The sequence below is a fragment of the Mchenga conophoros genome, linkage group LG8 (genome assembly GCF_057382185.1).
Source record: "Mchenga conophoros isolate Kocher_MC1m ecotype Shallow Benthic linkage group LG8, M_conophoros_male_GT1.1, whole genome shotgun sequence".
Taxonomy (NCBI): Eukaryota; Metazoa; Chordata; class Actinopteri; order Cichliformes; family Cichlidae; genus Mchenga; species Mchenga conophoros.
The window spans coordinates 14,551,865-14,563,708 of NC_140533.1; positions in this window are offsets into that span (position 1 = coordinate 14,551,865).

Genomic DNA, 11,844 nt, shown 5'->3' on the forward strand with positions numbered 1-11,844 from the left:
GCTAAGACAGTAAATGAGAGCAGGTACATGGCTTCTGCACAAAGACGTAAACACACAGCGCGGACCCGCGGATCAGAATCAGTGAGATGTCGCCTTTCTCACCCGACAGCACGGACACGGTCGGGGCTGAAAGCCGACAGCTCGCTGACTCTGATCTGTCGGCAGGTCCGCGCTTTGTTTTCACCCCGTTTTTGCGCCGATTCTAAAGCTGTTAGTTTTATCTCTCTCCAAACAATATTGACTGAACCAGCAGCAAAAGAAGATCCAAACTGCGCTTCACATAAAAATCGTCATGAATTCCCTAACTGTTTTGCTTCCACCACGATAAAATCGCACGTCATGCACAGCCCTCTCTCTCTCTTTCTCTCTCTCTGTACTTCAAGAACAGTTTCCCGTCTAAAAATCTGTTTTCTGTATTATTCGCTTGCTTGTTATGCACAAGTCTACTGTTGTTTACAGCGCAGTCGGCCGCTGTTTTTCTTTTTTTTTTTTCATTTTACATACTTCCGAAAAGAAAACCTAATTTCTGCCGTTCAATACTGAATAAATTTAAACTTTTTAAAATTATGCAAAATGCAAAACGTTAGCCGTGTCTCTAATAAAACCGCTGTAACGTCAGAGGTAACGTTCATATGTTAATGGTTTTCTTTCGTTTTTGATGTACTGCAGAATATTTTTTATAAAATCCCAGGCCAGGAAAACCACCTTCATGTTTTTATGTGTTTTATCTTCAGCTACTTTGACACAAAGGCATCTGCTGTGATGCTCACACCTTTGATAAAGTCTTGCGTGTGTCAGCTTCCTTTTTTTAAATACAAAAATATGTAAATGTACTGATCTGAATTATAATATTTCTGACTGTCAAAATTCCCCATAATCAAATCGAATTGAATTGAATCGAATCGTGGAACAAATCGATTCTGGACCTTAGTGAGACAGCTGCATTACTTAACAATATATTAGCCTCAGCATAAGTCAAAATTTAGAATAGCGGGAGACGTGCATTATCCTGGTTATTTTTTTGGCATATGTGCTTTTTGTCTTTTTTTTAGCAAAGAAAAATATCTTAAAATCATCAATAAAACCAGGGAGAGAAGGCTTAGCGTTCCTCCATTTAGCACAATGGATATGATATTTACTCAAAAGTATTGTTAAGATATTCATTGTGTGTACTCATGTTGTACAGTGTTTAACTGCATTATGGTTACTGTGGTTTAACAGAGACAGTATTTTAGTTGCCACCACAAGGAGGCACTGTTTCATTGTAAGAGCACGCCCCTAAGAAAAAAAAAAAGTATACCACAACGAAAATGGCACCCATGAGAAAAGTTTTGCGCATGTTGATGAGGAATAAAGTTCCCAAAAATATTAAGGACATTTTTTCCTCCGTCGTCATTTTCCTTCGAGTTGATCGCTGTCGATGCTGCAATACTCAACAAGTATGATGATGTTAATAATGTCTGAGACATCCAATGCTAGATGATCCATATAAAAAAAATTATGATGTAATTCAAACAGTGGCACATCATTAATATTTAGGGAAATCCAATTTTTTAAGTTGCACCAAATACATTGTGTGATAGGGCATAGGAAAAAAAAAGATGTTCTAGGGTTTCATTTTCATCAGTACAAAAAGAACACTGATCCACCTCAAAGCCAAATCTCTTTTTTTAGAAATTCTGCCACAGTATTAGTTTTGTTTAAAGTGTGTTTCTTTAACTTTAGGTAGAATAGGCTATTTCATAAATTTTTAGTATGCTTTATCCAGTGTATATGAAATAACTAAACTAGAACCATGCCATGTAACCATTCTGTTGTAACTATGAAATATTTTGTCTTTGAAGAAACTACTAACAAATTTCTTATTGCATTTTTATCAAACAGCTGACATTGCCCTAGCAATAAATTTGGGAGCACTGATGAGAAATTATTGTATATCATAAAAATTTTAATCAAATGAAGCAGAGGCAGTGGGACCAGTTCACAAAATGTGTTATATTCTCTTTGAGAACAGTTTAGACAATATTTTTCTGAAAAGTCTGTGTAACTTAGAATGACACCGTTATCATCCAACAAATCTGTTATGAATATAATATTTTTGTTCAAACCAGTCACTCTTGAAAATTGATTTTTGATTAAGTGTTATTACCCTATTATTCCATAAGGTTGAATTATGGGGAGAAGTTGTGGGTAAATCTCATTTTCCCAAAAATGCAACGTCTGTTTTGGAAAGTTTGATATCTTTATGGGGATTTTATTTGCCGCAAAATCACATTTCAAAATAAAGTCTAATCCTGTATACTATTTTATTAAACAAGAATCATGGGATGTGGAGCTAAGTAGAGTCTGGCTGTGACAGACAAGATTTTAACCATTTAATTCTAAGGGTGCCAACCATAAATTCCAATTCTGGAGTTTTGATACCACCTTTATTGTATCCCTTCACAAGCTGAGATCTTTCTATGTAATGGGTTTTATTCCTCCACAAAAATTCGAACACATTTCTATTTATGGTTTTCATGGTATTTATCGTTTTTTTTATTTTTTATATTGTTTACGTGGCGCAAAAAAGGTTGGGGACTGCTGTACTAGCAGGTTGCTGAGTAGAAATCCTTGTAGTGTTTTGAAATATACCACTTTTTCCATCAGTTTCCTTGTCAGGAAACAACTTCCTGTTCAGCAGAAATGCCTCTGGTTTCAGTGGTGTGTGTGAGAGCGTTTCAGTAGTGTGTGTGAGAGCGTTTCAGTTGTGTGTGTGAGAGCGTTTCAGTAGTGTGTGTGAGAGCGTTTCAGTTGTGTGTGTGAGAGTGTTTCAGTAGTGTGCGTGAGAGCTAAAATTTCAGTAGTGTGTGTGAGAGCGTTTCAGTAGTGTGCGTGAGAGCTAAAATTTCAGTAGTGTGTGTGAGAGCGTTTCAGTAGTGTGTGTGAGAGTGTTTCAGTAGTGTGTGTGAGAGCGTTTCAGTTGTGTGTGTGAGAGCGTTTCAGTAGTGTGTGTGAGAGCGTTTCAGTCAGGGGCGGAGCGGGGGGGTGGCTTACGGGGCTTAAGCCCGGGTTGTTTTGTCAGAAGCCCGGGGTATTTTGGAGTGTAATTTTTTCATAGTTAGATGCCTGGCTGACAACTGTATAAAACAAAAAGTACACACAATATTCGAAGCACATAGTGCACACTGTGGGAATTTACGACTGTGCGTGAATCCCCCCCTGATATTGGTATGATCCGAGCTCAGGCACTAAGCGACTGAGCGAGAGGGCGGGGCAGCTGCTGCCCGTGAGTGCGCTGTTGGAGAAACGGAGCCAGCCATACTAAGGAGAGCTTAAGTTTGAGCAGGTACCAAAGCAAATCATTCGTACCGTACAAATAATGTAAATATGACGGTGCATCACGAAAGATTGATATCAAACTGATCACTTGACCAATATTACGTTACTTGCTCTTCAAGTGAATCAACAAATGGCGAAATGAAAAGCCGAACAAATGCTATTTTTTTTAGAGTCTTAGCTTACGTGTGTTTATTTCATATTTTCAGTTCTTACCCTCCCCGACTAAATCGGTTTCAGTTATGTACTGAAACATAAGAATGGACATTAGAGGCTTCTTTCAAAGAAAAAACTCAGGTAAATGTTATTTTATATATTATGCTTTGTATGTTGTTCAGTATATTTCTATGCAAAACAAGAAGAATTTCAGTACACAGCAGGATATTCACATTTGTAACCAGATATTTACACTTTAGGGAGAAAACATAAAACATTTTTACTGTACAACATCAATTTAGAGTAAATTTTTGTTTTAGATAAATATTGAAATATATTTTGAATTAGTTAAATGTCAGAATAAAGAGACAGAGCTATTTTTATCACTTTCATCAAATGTAGGAGTACATGTACACTAAATTTATTGTTAATTAATAAGAAAACTGCAGACGATTCCATTCTGAGCTGAAGAAGCTTCTGATAGGTTAGTAGAGTCCATGTGAGTAAATTGGTGGCACAGCTGTGGATGCATATAAGGCAAAACACAGAGCCTGTTTCTGTGACATGGGAAAATCAAGAGATGTCAACCAAAACACCAGAAAAAGAACTGTGGAGCTCCATAAGTGTGGCTCAGTTTAAATACAATTTGGTGCCATTTGCAATTAAGAAATACAGATAGTTTCTCTCTTTATTCTTAAAGTTAACAAATATGTTTTTATATTTATCAATCTAAAAAAAAATAAACATTTAGTCTGATTTGATGTTACAATTAAAAAAGTGTTTTTATCTGAAGAGTAAATATCTGGTTTCAACTGTATATTTGATGATTGTCAGCACAAAGAGGGAGAGAGAGGAACAGAGATGAACAAGAGCAGGTGAGACACACATGTTAGTCAAATGGTTGTTTACCAAAAGTATCACCGTATCATAGGTACTCATGTATCTCGTACCTAGTGTTTCTTTTTAGGTTTGTTATTTTTCAAATTCTATATTTATTAAGTTATGCAGGCTTGTTTGCACAACAAGGCTAAATAATTATATAAACTTTTCTCAATCTAAATAGTGGACTTTGGTAGAATTAAAAAATAAGTGTAGTGCAGGTCTATGATGATTTTTAGTGCTATCATCTAGTTCTGATTCTGGTTCTGTCTTGGTTAAGTCCTCAGTAGTCCTGATTTTGAACTGTTGTAGTCCTGTTTTAATTCTGGATCAGTTCTGGGTCTGGTTGAATTGGGGTTTAGTCCTCGTGTCTTGATACAGCCCTGACCTTGTTCTGCCTTGCTGCTTAATTAAAAAACTAGTTTAAGGTGTCCTGCACATGTGATATATATTTTTCCCTATATGAAGTCATTCTTTTTTGAACAGAGCCTATTAATCTTTCAGTCATTTCTACACCCCCCCCCCAAAAAAAAAAAAAAAAATCCCACATGCATACTACTCTTTGGGCTAAGCCCCGGGTGTTTCAAATGTCTGGCTCCGCCTCTGGTTTCAGTAGTGTGTGTGAGAGCGTTTCAGTAGTGTGTGTGAGAGCTAAAATTTCAGTAGTGTGTGTGAGAGCGTTTCAGTAGTGTGTGTGAGAGCTAAAATTTCAGTTGTGTGTGTGAGAGCTAAAATTTCAGTAGTGTGTGTGAGAGCGTTTCAGTAGTGTGTGTGAGAGCGTTTCAGTAGTGTGTGTGAGAGCGTTTCAGTTGTGTGTGTGAGAGCTAAAATTTCAGTAGTGTGTGTGAGAGCGTTTCAGTTGTGTGTGTGAGAGCTAAAATTTCAGTAGTGTGTGTGAGAGCGTTTCAGTAGTGTGTGTGAGAGCGTTTCAGTAATGTGTGTGAGAGCGTTTCAGTTGTGTGTGTGAGAGCGTTTCAGTTGTGTGTGTGAGAGCGTTTCAGTAGTGTGTGTGAGAGCTAAAATTTCAGTAGTGTGTGTGAGAGCTAAAATTTCAGTTGTGTGTGTGAGAGCTAAAATTTCAGTAGTGTGTGTGAGAGCGTTTCAGTAGTGTGTGTGAGAGCGTTTCAGTAGTGTGTGTGAGAGCGTTTCAGTTGTGTGTGTGAGAGCTAAAATTTCAGTAGTGTGTGTGAGAGCTAAAATTTCAGTTGTGTGTGTGAGAGCTAAAATTTCAGTAGTGTGTGTGAGAGCGTTTCAGTAGTGTGTGTGAGAGCGTTTCAGTAGTATGTGTGAGAGCGTTTCAGTAGTGTGTGTGAGAGCGTTTCAGTAGTGTGTGTGAGAGCGTTTCAGTAGTGTGTGTGAGAGCGTTTCAGTTGTGTGTGTGAGAGCTAAAATTTCAGTAGTGTGTGTGAGAGCTAAAATTTCAGTTGTGTGTGTGAGAGCTAAAATTTCAGTAGTGTGTGTGAGAGCGTTTCAGTAGTGTGTGTGAGAGCGTTTCAGTAGTGTGTGTGAGAGCGTTTCAGTAGTATGCGTGAGAGCGTTTCAGTAGTGTGTGTGAGAGCGTTTCAGTTGTGTGTGTGAGAGCTAAAATTTCAGTAGTGTGTGTGAGAGCGTTTCAGTAGTGTGTGTGAGAGCATTTCAGTTGTGTGTGTGAGAGCGTTTCAGTTGTGTGTGTGAGAGCTAAAATTTCAGTAGTGTGTGTGAGAGCGTTTCAGTTGTGTGTGTGAGAGCTAAAATTTCAGTAGTGTGTGTGAGAGCGTTTCAGTTGTGTGTGTGAGAGCTAAAATTTCAGTAGTGTGTGTGAGAGCGTTTCAGTAGTGTGTGTGAGAGCGTTTCAGTAATGTGTGTGAGAGCGTTTCAGTTGTGTGTGTGAGAGCGTTTCAGTTGTGTGTGTGAGAGCGTTTCAGTAGTGTGTGTGAGAGCTAAAATTTCAGTAGTGTGTGTGAGAGCTAAAATTTCAGTTGTGTGTGTGAGAGCTAAAATTTCAGTAGTGTGTGTGAGAGCGTTTCAGTAGTGTGTGTGAGAGCGTTTCAGTAGTGTGTGTGAGAGCGTTTCAGTTGTGTGTGTGAGAGCTAAAATTTCAGTAGTGTGTGTGAGAGCTAAAATTTCAGTAGTGTGTGTGAGAGCTAAAATTTCAGTTGTGTGTGTGAGAGCGTTTCAGTTGTGTGTGTGAGAGTGTTTCAGTAATAATGTCCCTTACGGCACCTCATAGGGGAGGGGCGGTAGTAACACTCGCAATAGCACAGGAACAGAGCAGGAGGGAAAGAGAGAAAGAGAGCCAGGGACAATAACGTCACATTAGAAACGTATAGTAATCATCCACAACTATTTTCAGTTGCAGATGATAAAGGATTCAGAAAGTTTATTCATGCAGGCCCATATGACAGAGAATGTGCATCTTCTTTTTGTTTTCATATTTTAATTTATATTTGTGTTGTGATTTGCAGTGTTTTGTGTTGTTTCACTTTAAATTTGTTTAAAAGGAAAGCTGAAAATTTAAATAGTTAAAAGTTGAAATATAAATAGTTGGTTTTTGTATTATATGATTTATTTATTACATTTTATGTGGAGTGAATAAATAAAAGTATATTTCCAGTGGCCGCTAGAGACGAAGCACGTACAAAGTCCGAAGCACGTACGAAACATAACAGAAGTGCTCCAGGATGCTCGGCGCAGTGTTGAGCTTTTGTGCTGCTTCCTGGCTAGTGGCTACACAAGCCAGGAAGTACCAACGACCGAATTTGGTGTGTGTTAGTAACAGGTAAATGAACTTTTTTTTTTAATTATTTGAATATATGAGTGCTTGTGTATAAATACACAAACAATACACATATGCTTTTAATTGTGTAATTTAAGTGATCTAGGTAGCTCTGTTTTGGAAGTTCAGTTAACGCTAGAAATGTGTTTTGGAGTTTGTTCGTGCTTTGGAATTTGTATGTGCTTTTTGGAGTTTGTACGTGCTTTGTCTTTATTTTAAGCCGGCGTTGCCTCGACCAGTTCAAAACTCCTGCCAATAACCGGGCAGAAACACCAAAACTGTAGAGACTAGAGCCCTCACCGTCTCTCCCCGATCTTTTTGGCAGAAGAAGCGCGACAGGACAATAGACTAGGTTCAACTTTTCATTGCAAACAAATTAAACAAATTCGCATTTGGAGATCAACCAATTGCACACAAACCATGGTATGCCCTACATAACACTAGTTGATCTGAACCCTCCTGACTCAGCAGTTACACTTATACCTTTGCACCCCCACCTCCTGTCACCCGACTCTCAACCTTAGTGGAAAAGTAAAATCCTCACAGGGGTCCCACAGGCTCACTGTTATCTCCTTTTAAGGAGTTGTTTCCCATTCTCACAGAAACTAACACTTAAAGGTGTTATCTGCTTCTGTCCAGCTGCGGTCACTCTCCGAGTTCTATCTCTCTCTCTCTATGTGTGTGCATGTTAGTATGACCTACTGACCTATGATCTACTTAAATGACTAACAAATATAATGATTTGCTAACAGTTACGCAGCTAAATCCCTAGAGTTATAATAATATATTCCCACACTTACTATGACCCCTATTAAGCTGTGCTTGAAGCTGTTGTCCTGTGAGCCACCTATCACGCAAGCTGTTAACTCTCAGAAACTTGTCCTCTGATTCAGTTGTGGCTTTGGGTCTGCCAGACCTCTTCCTATCAGAGTTTCCCCAGTATCATGACGTCAAGAACTACAGTTGTGAGTTCTCAAAGAGTAATGACCTACAAATTGTTATGGAATAAACATATATTCTTAGTGCTTATTTTCTGAGGATATTGTTTTATGTATCTTAGTAACAAAGGCTTGTAAACCAAGGCCAGTTTGACTCACAAACTAAGTGCTCAGCCAGACTGAAAAACAGGAAGTTACTGTAGAGCTGTACAAGCATATTAATAAATATAGGAAGCCAGACAGAAAAAGAGGAACTAGTAAAATATAAGGAGTTGTTTGTATCAAAACTGTGTGTGACGTGTAAAGTACCAGAATAACACCTATATGAGACACATTTTTTAGCTTCTAATGTTAAGAGATTCTGCAACTGGCTTTGGGCTGTGCAGGGCTCTCTCTTCCGGAAGATGATTGAATAAAAGAATTCTGAATGTTTTGACCACTCTAAGTTGGGTTTTCTCTGTTCTATCATGGGGATAAAAGAATCGGGCTTAATAAAGTCTGTGGCTTTTACTCCAGCAAGAGAATCTCCTTACCACCAGTGTACATGCGTGATTTCATCCCAGCTAACAGAACTCCCAGCTACTGTATTTTCACGACCATAAGACTAAAAGTCTTAGATTTTCTTCAAAAAGTACGGCGCGCCCTATAGCGCAGTGCGCCCTGTGTGTTGTAAGGAGGACGTAGTAGAGAACACCATGAGAACGCTAAAGGGTGAAGTGTGGGCGGTGGATCATCGAGCAAAGAACGAGCGGGAGAAGTGTTTCGACGGTCACCATTCGGCTAAAAGCAGTTTCACTAGCTGAAGAGATGAACATTGAACATTTCCAAGGAGGTCCGTCTTGGTGCTTTCGTTTTATGAAACGGTGCCATTTTTCCATCCGGACCAGGACTACAGTAGCGCAGCAACTTCCAGCGGATTATAAGGAAAAGCTGGCCATCTTCCGCTCCTACTGCAGCAAACACATCGGCGACAAAAACATCCAGCCCAGCCACATCACAAACATGGACGAGGTCCCGCTCACTTTTGACATCCCGGTGAGTCACACTGTGGAGAAGAAGGGGACCAGCATGGTAGCGATACGCACAACAGGGTATGAAAAGTCTTCTTTTACTGTTGTGCTTGGCTGCCATGCTAATGGACAGAAACTGCCGCCTATGGTGATTTTTAAGCGAAAGACTTTGCCTAAAGAGAAGTTTCCAGCAGGAATCATCATTAAGGCAAATGAAAAGGGCTGGATGGATGAGGAAATGATGAAAGAGTGGCTGAGGGAGGTGTATGTAAGGAGACCAGGTGGTTTTTTCCACGCATCACCATCGCTCTTAATCTGTGACTCTATGCGTGCCCATCTCACAGCCGATGTGAAAAAACTAGTGAAACAAATGAACTGTGAGCTTGCTGTCATTCCGGGAGGCCTGACAAAGGAACTCCAACTGCTGGACATCGGTGTGAACCGCCCGTTCAAAGTAAGTCTGCGAGCGGCCTGGGAGCGATGGATGACCGATGGAGACCACAGTTTCACCAAGAGTGGAAGGCAGTGCCGGGGGTGTTACGCCACAATTTGCCAATGGATTGTAGATGCTTGGGCTAACATGTCTGCTGGCACTGTTGTTCGAGCTTTCGCAAAAGCCGGCATCATTTCCGAGGAGCCGCACGGCACGGAAAGTGATTCTGACAGTGAAGAAAGTGAACTTGGCATGTTTGATGGAGATTTAGCGCAGCTGTTCAATTCAGACACAGAGGATGAGGACTTCGATGGGTTTGATTGATGATAAAAATGTGAGTACCAAACTTCGTTTTGCTCCTGCTTTATTTTTAAATACGCACACTTGTATGCTTGTGTGTTGTTGATGATGACGATTACCGGTAATAGAAATGTGAGTAAGGTACCGAACTCAGGTTTGCTCCCGCTTTATTTTTAAATACGCATACGGTACTTGTATGCGCCCTATAATCCAGTGCGCCTTATGTGTGTGTTAAATACAGTAATGGCACACATAACTGAGACTGCGCCTTTTAGTACAGTGCGTCTTATGGTCGTGAAAATACGGTAATGAAACTGCAGGGGAATGGCCCCATCTAGAACACTTACAGGCAGAAATTGCACCTCTGCAGGACAGTGAAGTGGGTCTGCTTATTGGATACAACTGTACACAAGCCCTACTTCCAAGAGAGGTTGTGTCTGGCAAAGAGAATGGGCCTTATGCCCAACGTACAGACCTTGGATGGAGTATTGTTGGTAATGGGAACTCCTGTGTTGCTTATGGGGACGCAACTGGAATCAGTCATCGCATAGTTGTGAGACAAGTGATACCAGATGTTGTCTTCTGTCAACCTCAAAAGGGTAGTTCATTATGTGAGCCAAACCAAAGTAAAGGAAGTCACTCCCTCAGACATCATAAGGGTCTTGGAATCAGACTTTTCAGAAAGAACTGGAGAAGATGTTGTGTCTCAAGATGATCTCAAGTTCCTGACAAAGTTAAGAGAAAACATCATCTAAAATGATACAGGTCACTTTGAAATGCCACTGCCTGGCAGACAATGCAAGGTGGGAGAAATCAAGGAGGATGATCCTGAACTGATTGTGTGTAACACTAAGTCAAAGGAAGACCAATCATTGTTGGATCACCTCAAGAAATTCTCTGACTGGTCAAAGTTTTCGAGAGCAGTTGCCAGACTGAAACGATACATCAGAATGACAAGTGATAGCACAAGTCTAGAGGAAAGGAAATAAGCAGAACTTGTTATTGCCAAGTTGCTTCAGATGAGATAAAGAGCTTGAAACAAAAAACAATAGTTGAAACCAGTCCACTGTGCAAGTTAAATCCTTTCTTGGATGAAGAATGGATTTTAAGAGTGGGAGGATGTTTAAGTCAAGCCACGTTGCACCCTCATGTGAAGCATACAGCAATTCTACCAAAGAATAGCTATGTAGCAGCTTTACTAATCAAGCATTTTCACAAAATAATCCATCATCAAGGATGTGGAATGACAATGAACGAACTGTGAGCAAATGGTTGGTGGATCCTGGGATGCAGCAGTGCAGTTTCATCACATATTATTAAATGTGTGACCTGCAGGAATTACAGAAGATCCACTGAAGAGCAAAAAATGGGTGACTTGCCACAAGATAGGACAGAAACAACACCGCCTTTTACTTACTTTGGCATGGACTGCTTTGGTCCAATCTATGTTAAGGAAGGAAGAAAGACTCAAAAAATATGGTCTTTTATATACCTATCTATGTTCAAGAGCCATACATATAGAAGTGGTTGATGACATGACAACTGATGCATTTCTCAATGCTTTAAGGGCATTCATTGATAAGAGGAAATGTTCGACAGCTAAGATCCGACCAAGGAACAAATTTTGTTGGTGCTAGGAGAGAGATCATGGAGTTAATGAAAGGAATGATCAAGAAAAGGCTAGCACTCTGGGATGTGAATTTCTCATGAACCCCCCCAGCAAGTCATATGGGAGGTGTCTGGGAGCGTCAAATAAGGACTATAAGAAGTGTTCTTACTGCTATTTACGATCAGTCATCACAAAGGCTTGACTGCACCTCCTTAAGAACCTTTCTGTATGAGGTCATAGCTATCTTCAGTAGCAGACCACTCACAACTGAACATTTGAATGATCCATCAGGCCCTGAACCACTGACTCCAAACCACATCTTAACAATGAAGTCCAAGATCGTTCTGCCCCCGCCTGGAGAGTTTGTCAACGAAGATGTTTATCTTAGAGTCAGAAGTTTATCCAGGATCAGATAATCGAGTGAGGAAAATAAAGTTGCTCATTGG